The sequence below is a fragment of the Gossypium hirsutum genome, chromosome A12, assembly GCF_007990345.1.
Source record: "Gossypium hirsutum isolate 1008001.06 chromosome A12, Gossypium_hirsutum_v2.1, whole genome shotgun sequence".
NCBI lineage: Eukaryota > Viridiplantae > Streptophyta > Magnoliopsida > Malvales > Malvaceae > Gossypium > Gossypium hirsutum.
Window position 1 is genome coordinate 77,431,207 of NC_053435.1, and position 15,534 is coordinate 77,446,740.

Genomic DNA, 15,534 nt, shown 5'->3' on the forward strand with positions numbered 1-15,534 from the left:
ATCCATCACTGTTTTAATGAACCAATTTGGATCTCTCAATGACCTAGTCTACAAGCTTGCTTCACTTGAAGACCTTGCCAATCGTGACTAATGACAGTCCACCCTCAACAAAGTTTCTCGAGTCCGTTTCCTCAACCTCCTAACCGACCCCCACGGCTACCTTATTTGTCTTTACCTACAACATTCCTACCCTTTCAAAATTACGTTATTTCACGGATTCTTCAAACAAGCTCTACACTCTTAATAACTAAAACTATCACCATACAAAACTTACCCTCAATTTACCTAAACTAGTTTGGTTTCATACTCCCTTTCACTCTTTCTATTCATCCATGCTTTGCTTCTAATCAAACTTGCTTGGGAATATTCAAGAAGATTTAAATAAATTTTATCATTTGCTTAATTTTATTTGTCTGTGAGTAAAAGAAAAGGAAAAGAATAATCTACATGATTCTATAAAAATTTGAAAACGGAAAAAAAATTATTTTGAATATAAAGAATTCAATTTATGCTTAGATTTGATTAAGGATATAGTTTTTTATATTGATTAGTTAGATCCAATTTTAGTTTCAAAATTAAGTTATATTCAAATCGAGATTTGATTAAGAATAATTGATATTTGGTTTTGAGTTAAATTTAATTTAGGAATAATGTGAAAGAAACAAGGACTTGGTTTATTTGGTGGGCAAAGACTATGTTTCTACAGTAAAGAATATGAGAAGAGAGAAAAATAAATGGGGAAAAAAATGAAAATAAAGAAATAAAAAGAAAAAAATTAAATTGTTCAAAAAAATGAAAGTAGAATGACTAGTTTTAACAAATGAAAAATATAGAAAAGCTATCTTAAAAGAAATGGAGAAGGGAGGAAAACAAGGGGAGAAACAGGAGAATAGAAAATAAAGAGAAAAAAAAAAGGAAAGTTAAAAGAATATAGAAGAAAAAATTTAAATTGCTCAAAACGGAAAAATATAATTACCAATTGTATAATTTAACCTAAAATTTTCGTTTGAAATGATGATTTAATGTGCCACGTCAGTTTACCGTTATACCGTTAACGACTTAGTGCCTAAAATGTTACAACACGGTAACGTAAGTGATTAATGTAACATTTCAAACATAAGTGACTAATATGTAACCTAAGGTAAACAAAAATGACTATTTTAGTAGTTTACCCTAAAAGATTGCTCATGCCTCGATTGTTTTGGTGTTTCTTACCGTGTCGGTATATCCGTGGTCACACGCTCTATTAAAATGGGGCCAACAAGGCAAAGCCCTCTTTTGTTTGGTTTTGGGTTAGTAAGGGCAAGTCAAACCTTTAAGCCCAATGTATCCGTTGGGTTGAAACAACTCTACCCTCTCGAATTGCAAAGCACAAAAATACAACAATGTTGTTGTTCTTAAATTTATGAAAAAAAAATCTAAAATTCATACAACATCTAGAGCTAGTATTTCATATAATATCAATGAATTTTTTTAATTTTATAAGTACGTTTTTTTACTACTAAGAGGTATGTGTTATCACTTATACATAAGAGGTTCTACGATATATAAAAGAAAAAAAAATCATACCAAACATTTTTAACGCTAGTCACTAGACCAATACTAATATTAATAAGCGTTAAAAATTTTGGTATACACTTCTTTTTTATGAAATGTACAATATGTGATAATCCAAAATTGTTGCATGGGCCATGCAACAAGTGGATGTAGAAGAACTTGGATGTCTTGTATCCAATATGGAAGCTTTAAGAAATACAATAAATTGGTGTATAATAAAAATTGGGTAGATGATTGAATTGGTTAAATCATCAATTTTTGATACAATCGTTTCTTGATTCAATTAATAAGTTTGAGTTAATTAAAATTTTATATTATATTTAGTCAAAAATAAATAAATAATTAACCCAACACGAAACCTAAGTAAAAACCATATTAATTAAAATCAATGAGTAAAGGTTAAGGCTTGTCCAAATTTCTAGTATAGAACAAATATTATTTTTCACTCAAAATAATTATTGTAGGTGTCTACTATACGGTTAGTTTGGATATAGCATGTTAAGAATAAATAGTTATTTTAAATTTTAATGACAATTTTAATGCATTAAGTTTAAAATTTTCATGCTATAAGCATAAATGTATTTTAAATTTGATTCACATGTTTTAAATATGTTCCATGTAAAATTTGAGTTAGCATTTAACATTCAATTTGAGAACAAAACTACGGAAAGAATATAGCTGATATCATACTAATGCTTTAAGTACTTAATTAAAAAAATTTAAAATAGTTTCAAGGTAGCCTATAATGCAGACCGCTCTAAAATAGCGTCGTTCCTATTTAAGTCACTATAAATTTTCTTTTTATCAATTTAATCACTCTAATTAAGATAATTGTTTGAATTGGAACTGTCATTAAAAATTTTGTTAATCCGCTAACGGATTGTTGACGCAACACTTTTTTTTTTAGTTTTGACTAAAGTTAGGGTCCTCACTATAATTAGTCCAAAACAAATTTTTTTATTTACAAAATAAGAACCACCCATTTTCATTATCCTCAACATCCACCATAAAAACCACTAATCTTCATCACCGTCAATTCCTTACTCCCATCTCTATCGCTCCTCACTCCGTCACTTCCACTTCATAGACATGACGTGATGAAACGTCTATTGTACCCAAAAATGAAGTTCTGGAATTAATATTATGTTCAGAGAAGTAGAACAAAAAAAGATGAAGCAATAATGCATAGACTCTACATTCCATATATGTTTGGTTTTTTACTTTATTTAATTTCCAAATAAAATGTAAACCATCTCTAATTCCAGATTTCTTCACCAATCACCCCAAAGATTCAAGAATGAGCAAGTACCCAAACCTCGTTCAATAAATTGTCGATTTTGGCCCTCTTAAAAAGAGTTGATTTTTGGGTATAAATATTTTGTATCCATTAACGGGTACAAATGATGTTGTTATGGGGATGCGGGACGGAGCAAGGAATGATAGAGATGGGAAGCAGGGAATGGGCGAAGATAAAGATTGGTAGTTTTTATGGTGGGTGTTAGGTGGTAATAAATATTGTTATTTCGTATGTTGCAAATTGTTATAGAACTCTTTATAACCCAATTGCAATCCGGACTTGCGACCTAGAATTCGACCTGTAATTGAAACCCTTACTATATCACAGGACCAACATGGAATGCTCCAAAATCTTGCGAGGTGTTATCGACAAAGGATTCCTCGTAACCTGTGTGAGGTACTCTTGAGATCACGCCTCACGACCTTGTGAGGTGGGATACGTGATCACTTATGTGTTACAGGGGATGCCTCACAACCTATGCGAGGCAGAATATCAATGCCTCATGTTCAAGGTAGGATACACGACCACTTTTGATAATACTAGGCGTGAGCTAAGTTATATGCATGACACCTAACTACCTCCTTAATATGTCACGTAAAGAGAACTATATCTTATAAATAAGGAATGATTGCCCAGGGGAAGCAAAATGAAACCTCTTTTGTTTGGTTTCGGGTCAGTAAGGGCATGTCAAACTGTTAAGCCCAATGCATCCGTTGGGTTGAGTCGACTCCATCTTCTTCAATTGCAAAGCACAAAAATACAACAACGTTTTTGTTTTCTTAAATGTTTTTTTATGGATAAAAAATCTAAGATTCATATATTATCTAGAGTTAGTATTTCATATACTATCAATGAAAATTTCTAATTTTATAAGTACGTTTTTTTTACTACTAATAGGTATGTGTTATCACTTATACATAAGAGGTTCTACGATATACTAAAGAAAAAAATTCATACCAAAATTCTTATCGCTAGTCACTAGACCAATACTAATATTAATTAGCATTAAAAAATTTGGTATACACTTCTTTTTTATGGAATGCACTGTATGTGATAATCCAAAATTGTTGCATAGGCTATGCAACAAGTGGATGTAGAAGAACTTGGATGCCTTGTATCCAATATGGAAGTTTAGAGAAATGCAATAAATTGGTGTATAATAAAAATAGGGTAGATAATTGAATTGGTTAAATCATCAATTTTCGGTATAATCGATTCTCTATTCAATTACTAAGTTTGAGTTGATTAAATTTTTATGCTATATTTAGTCAAAAATAAATAAATAATTAACCCAACACGAAACCTAAGTAAAAACCATATTAATTAAAATCAACAAGTAAAGGTTAAGGCTTGTCCAAATATCTAGTATAGAACAAATATTATTTTTCACTCAAATAATTATTGCAGGTGTCTACTATATGGTTAGTTTGGATATAGCATGTTAAGAATAAATAGTTATTTTAAATTTTAATGACATTTTTAATGCATTAAGTTTAAATTTTTCATGCAATAAGTATAAATTAACATGTTTTAAATATGCTCCATGTAAAATTTGAGTTAGCATTTAACATTCAATTTGATAATAAAACTACAGAAAGAATATAGTTGATATCATACTAATGCTTTAAGTACTTAATTAAAAGGCCTTAAAATTTTGGTAAATAGTTTTAAGGTAAACTATAATGCAGATCACTTTAAAATAGATAAAGGCATTACATTAATAGATGCTCCTAAATCACACATGGCTTTTTTTATGCCAATATTCCCTATTTTGCAGGATATAGAAAACATAACTTGGTCCTTACACTTAAGTGAAATTTTCCTTTGTAGCACTACAGAAATATTTTCCCCCACATTTTTACCCATTCATTTCCTTGGAGCTTCTTTTTGTCGGTGCACAGTTCTTTAAAAAATTTTGCATAGTGTGGAACCTATTTAATTGCATCAAGTAAAAAAATATTAATTTCTACCTTCCGAAATGTCTCAAGGATTTCTTTTTCCTCTCGTTCCTTTTTAACTTGGGTGAGCCTTCCAGGGTATAGGGGAGGTACAACAAATGGTTTATGAGGTACTGGCTCGGTGGGAGCTGCTGGTTTGGCTTCTTGTTCAACGTCGTGGTCACGACTCGTGCCAGGCACTAGCTCTGACTGTGTTCCATCTTTTACAGTTATAGCATTCGTATTTTGACGTGGGTTCGGCTCGATTTGATATGGCAATTTTCCTTAGTTCTCCAAACGACTAACTGTAAGTGCTAACTTACTTATTTGCTGATCAATTTCTTGGAAGTACGCCTTAGACTTTTGTTGGAGCTTTTTGGTGCTAATGGCCAAACTCTCTAATATGGCTTCAAGAGATGACTTTGGAGGTTGATACTGTTGAGGCGGTTGTGGTCTTGGTTGATATAGTTGATTATATCGAGGATTCGATCCATAGCTCAAGTTTGAGTGATCCCTTCACCTTGCATTGTATATGTTTGAATATAGATCGTAACGCCTTTGAGGTGGCTCTGAAAAGTTCTCAACGACATCTACTTGTGCAGTTGTGTCCTCAAGCAAAATCGAGTACGAGTCAGTAAGATGATCAGGCTTAGCATAAATCTCGCACAACCGAGCTGGGTTCGTCTGTCCTGCAAGCATATTTTTAACAATATTGTAAGTTCATCAATCTTATTTACTATGGAATGTGTATTTAACTCATGAACCCTTCTTGTAGGTTCCATAGATGGTCGATACTGTTGAGAATTTGCAGCCATAGTTGAAATTAATTCCCTAGCTCTTTGGGGAGTCATGTTCAAAAGAGCCCCTCCACTAGCGGCATCAATCATCTTTATTTCCATTGGGAGTAACCCATCATAGAAATACTGTAAGAGCGATTGTTCAGGAAGGCCATGTTGTGGGCAACTTGCGCATAACTTCTTATATCATTCCTAATATTCATAGAGTGTTTCCACTTCTTTTTGTTGTATCCTGGCTATACTCCTCATTAATTCGGCTGCTCGTGTAATACCCATAACCCTTATCCGTCGCCAGAGTAGGGTTACAAGGTATTACCGAAAAATTCAAAACATAAAGCATACATTCTCATAAATCATTCAACACAATCAAAATGTCTCTTATAAGGGCCTACGAGGCCTTAAACATGCTTTAGAAGTGGTTTGAGACTAAACCGATAACATATGAAAATTTTTTGGAAACTTAGAAAAATTTCAATCATACAGGAGTCACACACCAGATACGCCTGTGCTTCAGGTCGGTGGAAACAGGGCATACATACTAACTTGTATCACACGACCGAGGACACGCCTGTATGCCAGGTCGTGTGAAAACTGGAGGGTATACTGACTTATGAAACATGACCAAGTCACACGCCCATGTGCTAGGCCGTGTGTCAATTAGGGGGTACACTGACTTGTACTACACGACCAGTCACATGCCCGTGTGTGAGACCGTGTAGAGCATACTGACTTCGATTCAATTTCAACATCAGGGGACATACGACCGTGTAACACACGACCGTGTAACATGATAGTGTGTCATACATGGCTGAGACACACGTCTGTGTCTCTGACCGTATAGCCCATTCGCAAGGCCAATTTGCCACCCCAGCTTCAAAGTACCTACACAAGGCAAAATGGTACCATTTCATTATACAATTAGGAAGCCAATATCATCAACCAAATGCACAATTCATACAATTATAATTTCATCTATTTCAATTCTCAAATCACTACCATTTACTTAGCCAAATACAAGCCAAAACAATATCAAACAATATGGTTCATTTATCATAATTCACATAACCATTTTAACTTCCATAATGTCTTGGTTACAACCATGCCAAAAGAAACCAAAATAAGCCATCACTCATGGCTATATTTATACAAACCAAAACATATACATTTACAAGCCATTACTAATAGCCAAACACAAATCAATATTAACATCATTTACAAGCGAAATCTCATGGCTATAATCACAACCAAAATACCACATCTAGCCTATACATGCCATATACCATAAATGTATAATTCAAAAGTACCAACTTAGATGTTTGATAGTGTGATGATGCTCCCGACGACTCCCGGATCTGAGCTAGCCTTGATGTCACTATAAAACACTGGAAAAATACACAAAGTAATCTAATAAGTTTAGTAAGCTCGTATAATATAAACTTAACTAATCACAAATACAACATTCATCAATCTCAACATATTATCATGTACTTTATGATCACTAACAAACCTTTCACCTACTTATTCATAAGCTTATATACAAACTTTGTATTTTCTTAGATTTTAAACTCATAATATACATGTACATACCTGTACCAATCCATAACAAGTTCATACATACACAAAATGCAGTTGAATACTCAATATCTCGCACACTAAGTGCCATAATTGATATCTCGTACACTAAGTGTCGTACATAGCCGAAGCTATCTCAAATCGCACACTAAGTGCCATATATAGTCGAAGCTATGTCGATTCGCACACTAAGTGCCACCAATAGCTGATTTTTCATCGAACATAACTGTAGTCCCGTATATAAAATTTATACAATATTTAAGCACTAAAAGCACAATTATTACAGTGCTTAATACATACGAACTTACCTTGTATTCTGAATTAGCGGATCGGGTAGACTACTCGATAACCTTACTTTTCCCCCGATTTAAATTCGAATCCTTTCTTTCTTGATCTATATGAATTCAGAATTAACTTATTTAATCAACCATTCATTCAATTTAGTTCAAAACATACATTTAGGCCTATTTGCACATCATCCCCTAAACTTTCACACTTTTAACAATTTAGTCCTTATTTCACAAAACATAGAATTCACATAATTTCAATAAACCCAAGCTTGGACAGATTATTTATAGGTCCCTAGCAGCCCAAAAATTTCATTTATTTCACATTTCAACCACACAATTTGCACATTTTACAATTTAATACCTATTATGCATTTTCATCAAAAATCACTTTACAAAACATGAAAATCTATCATCAAGCTTTCATATTTCAAAATTAAACATCAAAGAACACATAGATTCAGCAATGGAAACTCTCAAAATCTTTAACAGTTTTGCAAAATAGTCCCTGGGCTAGCTAAACCTAGCTGCAACGATCTTAAAAACGTAGAAATCATTAAAAATGAGGCAAAAATCGTACCTTATGAGCTAGGAAAGCTTGGCCAAATGAAAAACTAACCATGGCTATTCATTCCTTCAAAATTTAGGCTAAAGAAGATGAATGAATGAAAATTTTATGTTTTTGTTTTAATTATTATCATTTATTTGCTATTTTACCTATTTACCCTTTACTAAAACATTAACATTTAATATAAACCATGTCCATATTTGTCCACATATGTTTCAAATGGGTTAATTACCATTTAAGGCCACCATATTTAAAAACCAAAGCTATTTGAAACCTTTAACAAGTAGAATGTAACTTTTGCATTTTACGTGATTTAGTCCTTTTTCACAAATTAACCAACCAATCAATAAAATTAGCTCACGAAATTTTCACACATATTAAATAATATGCTGTAAATACCAAAAATAATATTAAAATAATTTTTTGACATCAAATTTTTGGTTTCAAAACTACTGTTCTGATTTAGCTAAAATCGGGCTGTTACAACTCTCCCCCATTAGGGATTTGTCCCCAAAAATCTTACCAGTGAATAGGTTCGGGTACTGTTTTCTCATAGCATCCTCAGGTTCCCATGTAGCTTCTTCAACCCCATGTCGATGCCATAATACTTTCACTAATGCAATTATCTTATTTCTCAGCTTTTTGATCTCACGAGCTAAAATTCAAATCAGTTTTTCACTATATGATAAATCTGACTGTATCTCAACTTTAGTTAGAGAAATAACGTGCGAAAGGTCTGATCGATATCTTCATAGTATCGATACGTGAAACACATTATGTATCTTTTCTAACTTAGACAGTAAGGACAACCGATATGCCACTGGCCCAACTCGCTCAATAATCTCATATGGTCCGATGAATCGCGAACTCAATTTCCCTTTCTGACCAAACCGTAATATCTTTTTCCACGGTGACATTTTCAAAAATACTTTATCCCCGATCTGGAACTCAATATCTTTCTGTTTCAAGTCTGCGTACGATTTCTATCGATCCAAAGCTGCTTTCAAATTATCGTGAATTACTTTCACTTTTTCTTCAGTTTCTCTAATCAGATCAACCCCGTGAATCTTATTTTCGTTGAGCTCACTCCAGTACAAAGGTGTTTGACATTTATGATCATATAAAGCTTCATATGGTGCCATCTTTATACTCGATTGGAAGCTATTATTGTAAGCAAATTCAATCAGCGGTAGATATTTCTCCCATTTACCTTCAAACTCAAGAATGCAATAACGCAACATATCCTCAAGTATCTGAATAACTCTTTTGGATTGACCATCCATTTGCGGGTGAAATGCAGTGCTAAAATGCAGTTTCGAACCTAAAGCTTCTTGCAATTTCTTCCAAAATCGCGAAGTAAATCTTGGATCTCTATCCGAAATAATAGATAGGGGAACACCATGTAATCTCACAATTTCAGAAATATACAACTCAGCTAATTTATCAAGTGAGAAATCTGTACGTACTAGAATGAAATGAGTTGATTTCTTCAATCTTTCAACAATAACCTAGATCGCATCTTTCTTTTTCAGAAATAAGGGCAAACCTGATATGAAATCCATTGTTACTCTATCCCACTTCCACTCAGGAATCATAATAGGCTACAATAAACCTGAAGACACTTGATGCTCAGCTTTGACTTGCAGACAAATTAAACATTTTAAAAAAAATTCTGAGATATCCCTTTTCATGTCGTGCCACCAATAATGTTGTTTCAAATCGTTATACATTTTCGTGCTTCCCAGATGTACTGATAAGCAACTACTGTGTGCTTCATTTAGAATCTTCCGAATGGGCTCAGAATTTCTTGGTACACATATTCTATCATGAAACATCAAATAGTCATTAAACCCTATTCGAAACTCTAAATCAGAAGTCGACTTACACTGAGCTCGTTTTGCTTGCAATTCATTATCAAATTTTTGAGCCTCACAAATCTGCTATAGAAAGGACGGTCTCACTTTTAACTCGACTATTATCGAACCATCTTTAGACAAAGCTAATTGTGTGTTCAAAGCACGTAAAGAAAATAAGGACTTTCGGCTCAAAGCATCAGCAACTACGTTCGTTTTCTCTGGATGATAGTCAATCATTAATTTATAGTCTTTTAGCAATTCTAACTATCTCCACTGTCGTAAATTCAAATCTTTCTGAGTCATTAGATATTTCAAGCTTTTTTGGTCGATATAAATATGGCATTTCTCACCAAACAAGTAATGACGCCAAATTTTCAATGCCAACACTATTGCGCCTAACTCTAGATCATGCGTCGGATAATTCTTTTCATGCAGCTTCAGCTGTCTCAAGGCATAAGTTACAACTTTGCATTCCTGCATCAAAACACAGCCCAGGCCATTTAACGATGCATCACTAAAAATTACGAATTCTTTACCCGATTTAGGCTGAACTAACACTGGTGCCTATGTCAATAATGCTATCAACTGTTTGAAGCTCTGCTGACACTTTTCTGACCACTCAAATTTAACATATTTTTGAAGCAATCGCGTCATCGGAGTCACAATCATCGAGAAGCCTTTCACAAATCGTCTATAATAGCAGGTTAATCCTAGAAAACTACGGACTTCGGATATATTTCTCGGAGGCTTCCAATCTATAATCGTAGAAATTTTACTCGGATCAACTCGGATACCCGCAATTGAAACTATATGTCCCAGAAAACCAACCTCTCGTAACCAGAACTCACATTTGCTGAACTTTGCAAACAATTGTTTATCTCTCAAAGTTTGTAACACGATTCTCAAATGCTCGGCATGCTCAGATTCATCACGAGAGTAAATCAAAATGTCATCAATAAATACAACTACGAATCGGTCTAAGTACGGCCTAAAAATTCAATTCATTAAGCCCATAAAAATAGCAGGTACATTTGTTAGTCCGAAAGGCATAACAAGAAATTCGTACTGTCTGTACCTTGTTCTAAATGCAGGCTTATGCACATCTGAGTCTTTAACTCTCAACTGATAATAACCCGATCTCAAATCAATTTTCGAAAACACTGTTACCTCTTTTAACTGATCAAACAAATCATCTATTTGTGGCAAAGGGTATTTATTCTTGATCGTCACTTTGTTAAGCTATCGATAGTCTATACACATTCTCATCGTGCCATCTTTCTTTTTCATAAATAACACCGGTGCACTTCAGGGAGAGAAACTTGGTTTAGCAAAACCTCTATCTGACAACTTTTGCAACTGAGCTTTCAATTCTTTTAACTCTATCGGAGCCATTCTATACAGAGCTATCGATATTAACGTTGTTGTAATAACCCGAATTTTGCGGTTATCGGAAAAGTGTATTTTCGAGTCTTCATTACTAAAAAAAAAGGATCCGTAAATATTTATCAAAAATATTTAAAAAGTTCAGAGTGGTTAATTAGAGTTTAATTAAGTGAATTTAGCTTAATTAAGGATAATTGGATAAAAGGATTAAATTGAATAAAGTGTGAAAGTTTAATTATAGATTAAAAGAAAATAAAAAGGACCAAAATGGCAATTATGCCATTTAGCATAAGTGAGGCAGCATATAAAATAAAAATCTAAGATTTTTACTTAGATTTTAATTAATATATATATATTAGTAATAAATGATATTAAATTAATTTATTATAATTATATTATAAGATATTTATATGATAAACAAATTAATATAAAGACAAATGTATAGTAAATAAAATATACAAGTGTATGGATAAAAATACATACATTTGTAATACATGTATTAGATATTAAATAGATATTTATTAATTAAATAATTATATTATAAGATTTTATATGATAAATATATTAAATAATGACAAATGTATGGTTATAAATGGATACAAATGTACTAATAATATACACATGAATAAATAAATAATACTTATTATTCAAGTATAAATACATGTGTATATATATAAAAAAGGGAAAATAAAAAGGAAAAAGGAAATAAAGGAGAGAAATAAAGAAACAAAGCAAACGAAACAGAAAGCAGGGGAAGGAAAGAAAGAAAAAGAGAAAAGAAAGAAAAAAAGGGAAAATCAAAGATGTGAAGCTTGGAAGTTTAATAGGTAAGTCAATTGAGCCCTTTTTACTCAATTTTGATATTTTAGAAGCTTTGGACAAGATTTTGATGAAATTAAGTTGATATTTTGAAAAGATATTAGATTTTTAGATACTGTTCATGTTGAGTAAAATGATGAAATAAGGGTTAAATTGATAGAAATTCAAGTTAGAAATGAAATAAGGATTGAATTGTAAAGTAATTCATAAGTTTTATGTTGAAGGGCTAATTTGAGGAAATTTTGAAACTAGTTAAATAAGCTGAAAATTTAGGAGTTAAATTTGAGTTGGGATGGAACTTGAATAGAAATAGAGTATGAATTAAGTTAGTAAAATTAATGGAAATTGATTTTAGGACATAATTGTGAAAGTGTTGGAATTAAAGTCTAGTGTTGAAATTATGATTTCCAAAAGTTGTAAAGTAGTTTAAAGTGATAGAATAAAGTGTTAATTGAGAAAAATCAGCTCAATTGAGAGGCTAATTGAGTAGGGATGAAATTGTTATTTATTAAAGCTTAAGGGAAAAATGGTAATAAACAACTTGCACTAAAACAATATTGGACAGTAGCAGTAGACTAACTTTGAAAAATCGTCATAAATTGTAGAAATTGAATTAGAAGATGAAAAAAATATGAAATTAAAGATTATTGAGTCTAGTTTCTCATAGAAGAAACAGTGTAAGCAATAGATTCGTAAATCATGAGATATAATAAATTTTGTGAGACAACATCAGAATGATTTTGGGTTCCCCTGTTCTGACTTTGAAAAATCATAAAAAATTAGATAATCATAATTATGGGCTTAAATTTATATATTTAGAATATTGAATGAGTTTGGTTTCAATAGAAATAAACGGGAACATCATTCGAATTCTGTACGAGAAGATAATTAATTTTTAGTGAAGAAGGGTCACAACTGTCAGACAGTAGAATAGGGGTAACTTTAAAGAATAAACTGTACTTATTGACTAAACCAAAAATTCTGAAAATTTTATGGTAAGAAGATGTATAAGTCTAGTTTCAGTAAAAATTATCGGATATTAATTTAGAGTTCTAGAGCTCCAGATATAAATAATTTAGTGACTATGACACAGATGGACAGCTTGAATATTCATAAAAGTAAATAATAAAAATTATAGATGATGTTACTTACAAGTGTGTTATATACATTAAGGATGTGGAATGGAGAGGAGGAGGAGGAAAAATATATATGAATATCCAGCTTGCATGGCTAATTTGCATGTTTTAGGCTTAAGGACTAAATTGAATAAAAGTAAAACTTCAGGGGCAATTTTGTAAAAATGTCAAAATGATCAAATTGAAGGGAATGAATTGTTTTATTATCTAAATTAATAAATTGAACGAAATTTTCAATTTAATATCGGGTGAAAATTGAGAAAATGGTAAATTACCAAAATATCCCTAAATCTTGATATTTCTACAATTTCGCTAGGTAAGTTTATGTAACTTGAATTATATTCTTTAATGCTTGAAGTATATGTTATTGATGTGAATATGATTTGAATGTTCATTGTATGAAAATTGATGAAACATTGATATATTTGATAAAATGGGAAGAAATCCCGGTTGAATGAAAGGAAATTTCGATGGATCTCTGAAAAGGAATTGGCGGTAAAAAGGATCTAGCCCGGACGGGTGATCCTATCCTGATATAGCCCTCCCGAAGAATATGTGGAAAATGGATTTAGCCCGGACGGGTAATCCGAATTAGGGTCTGCATTTAGCCTGGACTGGTAATTCAGATCCAAGCTCATTAAAGTAATTGTCGTTGCAGGGGATTTAGCCTGGACTGGTAATCCCGACAATACTCTATGATTTTATATTACAGGGGATTTAGCCTGGACTGGTAATCCCGCTGTAAGGATGAGGTTCGCGGGAGTGTGCTTTCTGATATGAAATGTGTAAGACCATGGTTGAAAGATACCATGGCAACCTGATATGAAATGTGTAAGACCATGGTTGAGAGATACCATGGCAGCCTGATATGAAATGTGTAAGACCATGGTTGAAAGATACCATGGCAGCATGACATGAAATGAATAAGACCATGGTTGAAAGATACCATGGCAACATGACAGAAAATGAGTAAGACCATAGTTGAAAGACACTATGGCATCATGTCAAAGATAAATAAGACCGTGGAAGAGAGACGCCAAGATATCTGTTGAACAACTAATATTCAGGTAATATGTACCAGATGACAAATAGATATATGAATTGGTTGTACAAAATGGTTGTGTGAAATGTTTACAGGAATTGGTCATATGGAAATATATGTACAAAATAGTTGTATGAAATAATTAAGAAGATAGATAAATGAAATAAGTATAGATACATGGAATTTAATTTATGTTAAGTTTAATACGAACTATTACCAAAGTAAATATACATAAGATATAAGGAAATGATGATGTATGAAATATTGATATAACAAAATGAATGATATATGCTTATGAAGAAATAGTAAGAGAATAATATATTTTGTGACATGTACATATATAATTATCTTTGATATGTTGATATAGGGAAATTATATAAGTTGAGACTATTATTGAACTTAAGTGTGATATGTTGAGAAAATAGGTATATCATTGTTGAATTTATATGAAGTATGTGCAAGTATACTAACAATGTTGTTGTATGATGCTTAGACAAGTGCCAAGCTATTGATTGAATGGTAACATGTTTAATTATAAGGAGCATTGAAATGGTAAGTACTTAGATGAAAATATAATTTAAGATTTTGCGAAATTTTTTTTGATCCCGATTCAATTCCGGTTGGTTTTTAATGTATGTTTGGGGCTTCGAGGGCCCAATAGAGAAACGTTATGGTTATTTTCAAAATATGAATAATAAATGACTCAAAATTTTCTGAAAATGTTTAGTAAACTCCGGTAATGCCTCGTACCCTATCAAGTACCTAATTCAATCTAGATAGGTGGTAATGACTCAACTTCTCTGATAGGTGGTAAACCCCGGTAACTCTTCGGGAAATACATCTAGATACTCACACACAACTGGTACTAATTCAATCTTTGTTTCTGTCACTTTCTTATCAAGTACCTAAGCAAGATAAGCTTCACACTCCTTTCTCAAAAATCTCTGAGCTGACATAGACGAGATCACAACTGGCAATCTATTCTGATCATCAGATTCAATTCTAATAGTCTCATTATTCTGGCATTTCAGTTCGATAATCTTTCTTCTACAATTCACAACTGCATCATGCATAGCCAGCCAGTCCATACCCAGAATCACATCAAACTCATCGAATGGAATAAGCATCAGTTGGCCAGAAAACAATAACCTCAATCATCAAAGGACAATTCTTACAAATTTTATCGACTAAAATAAACTTGCCTAAGGGGTTCGATACTTTAATTATGAACTCTATAGACTCGACATGTAAACTCTTTTTAAATACTAAATTCATACAGATAT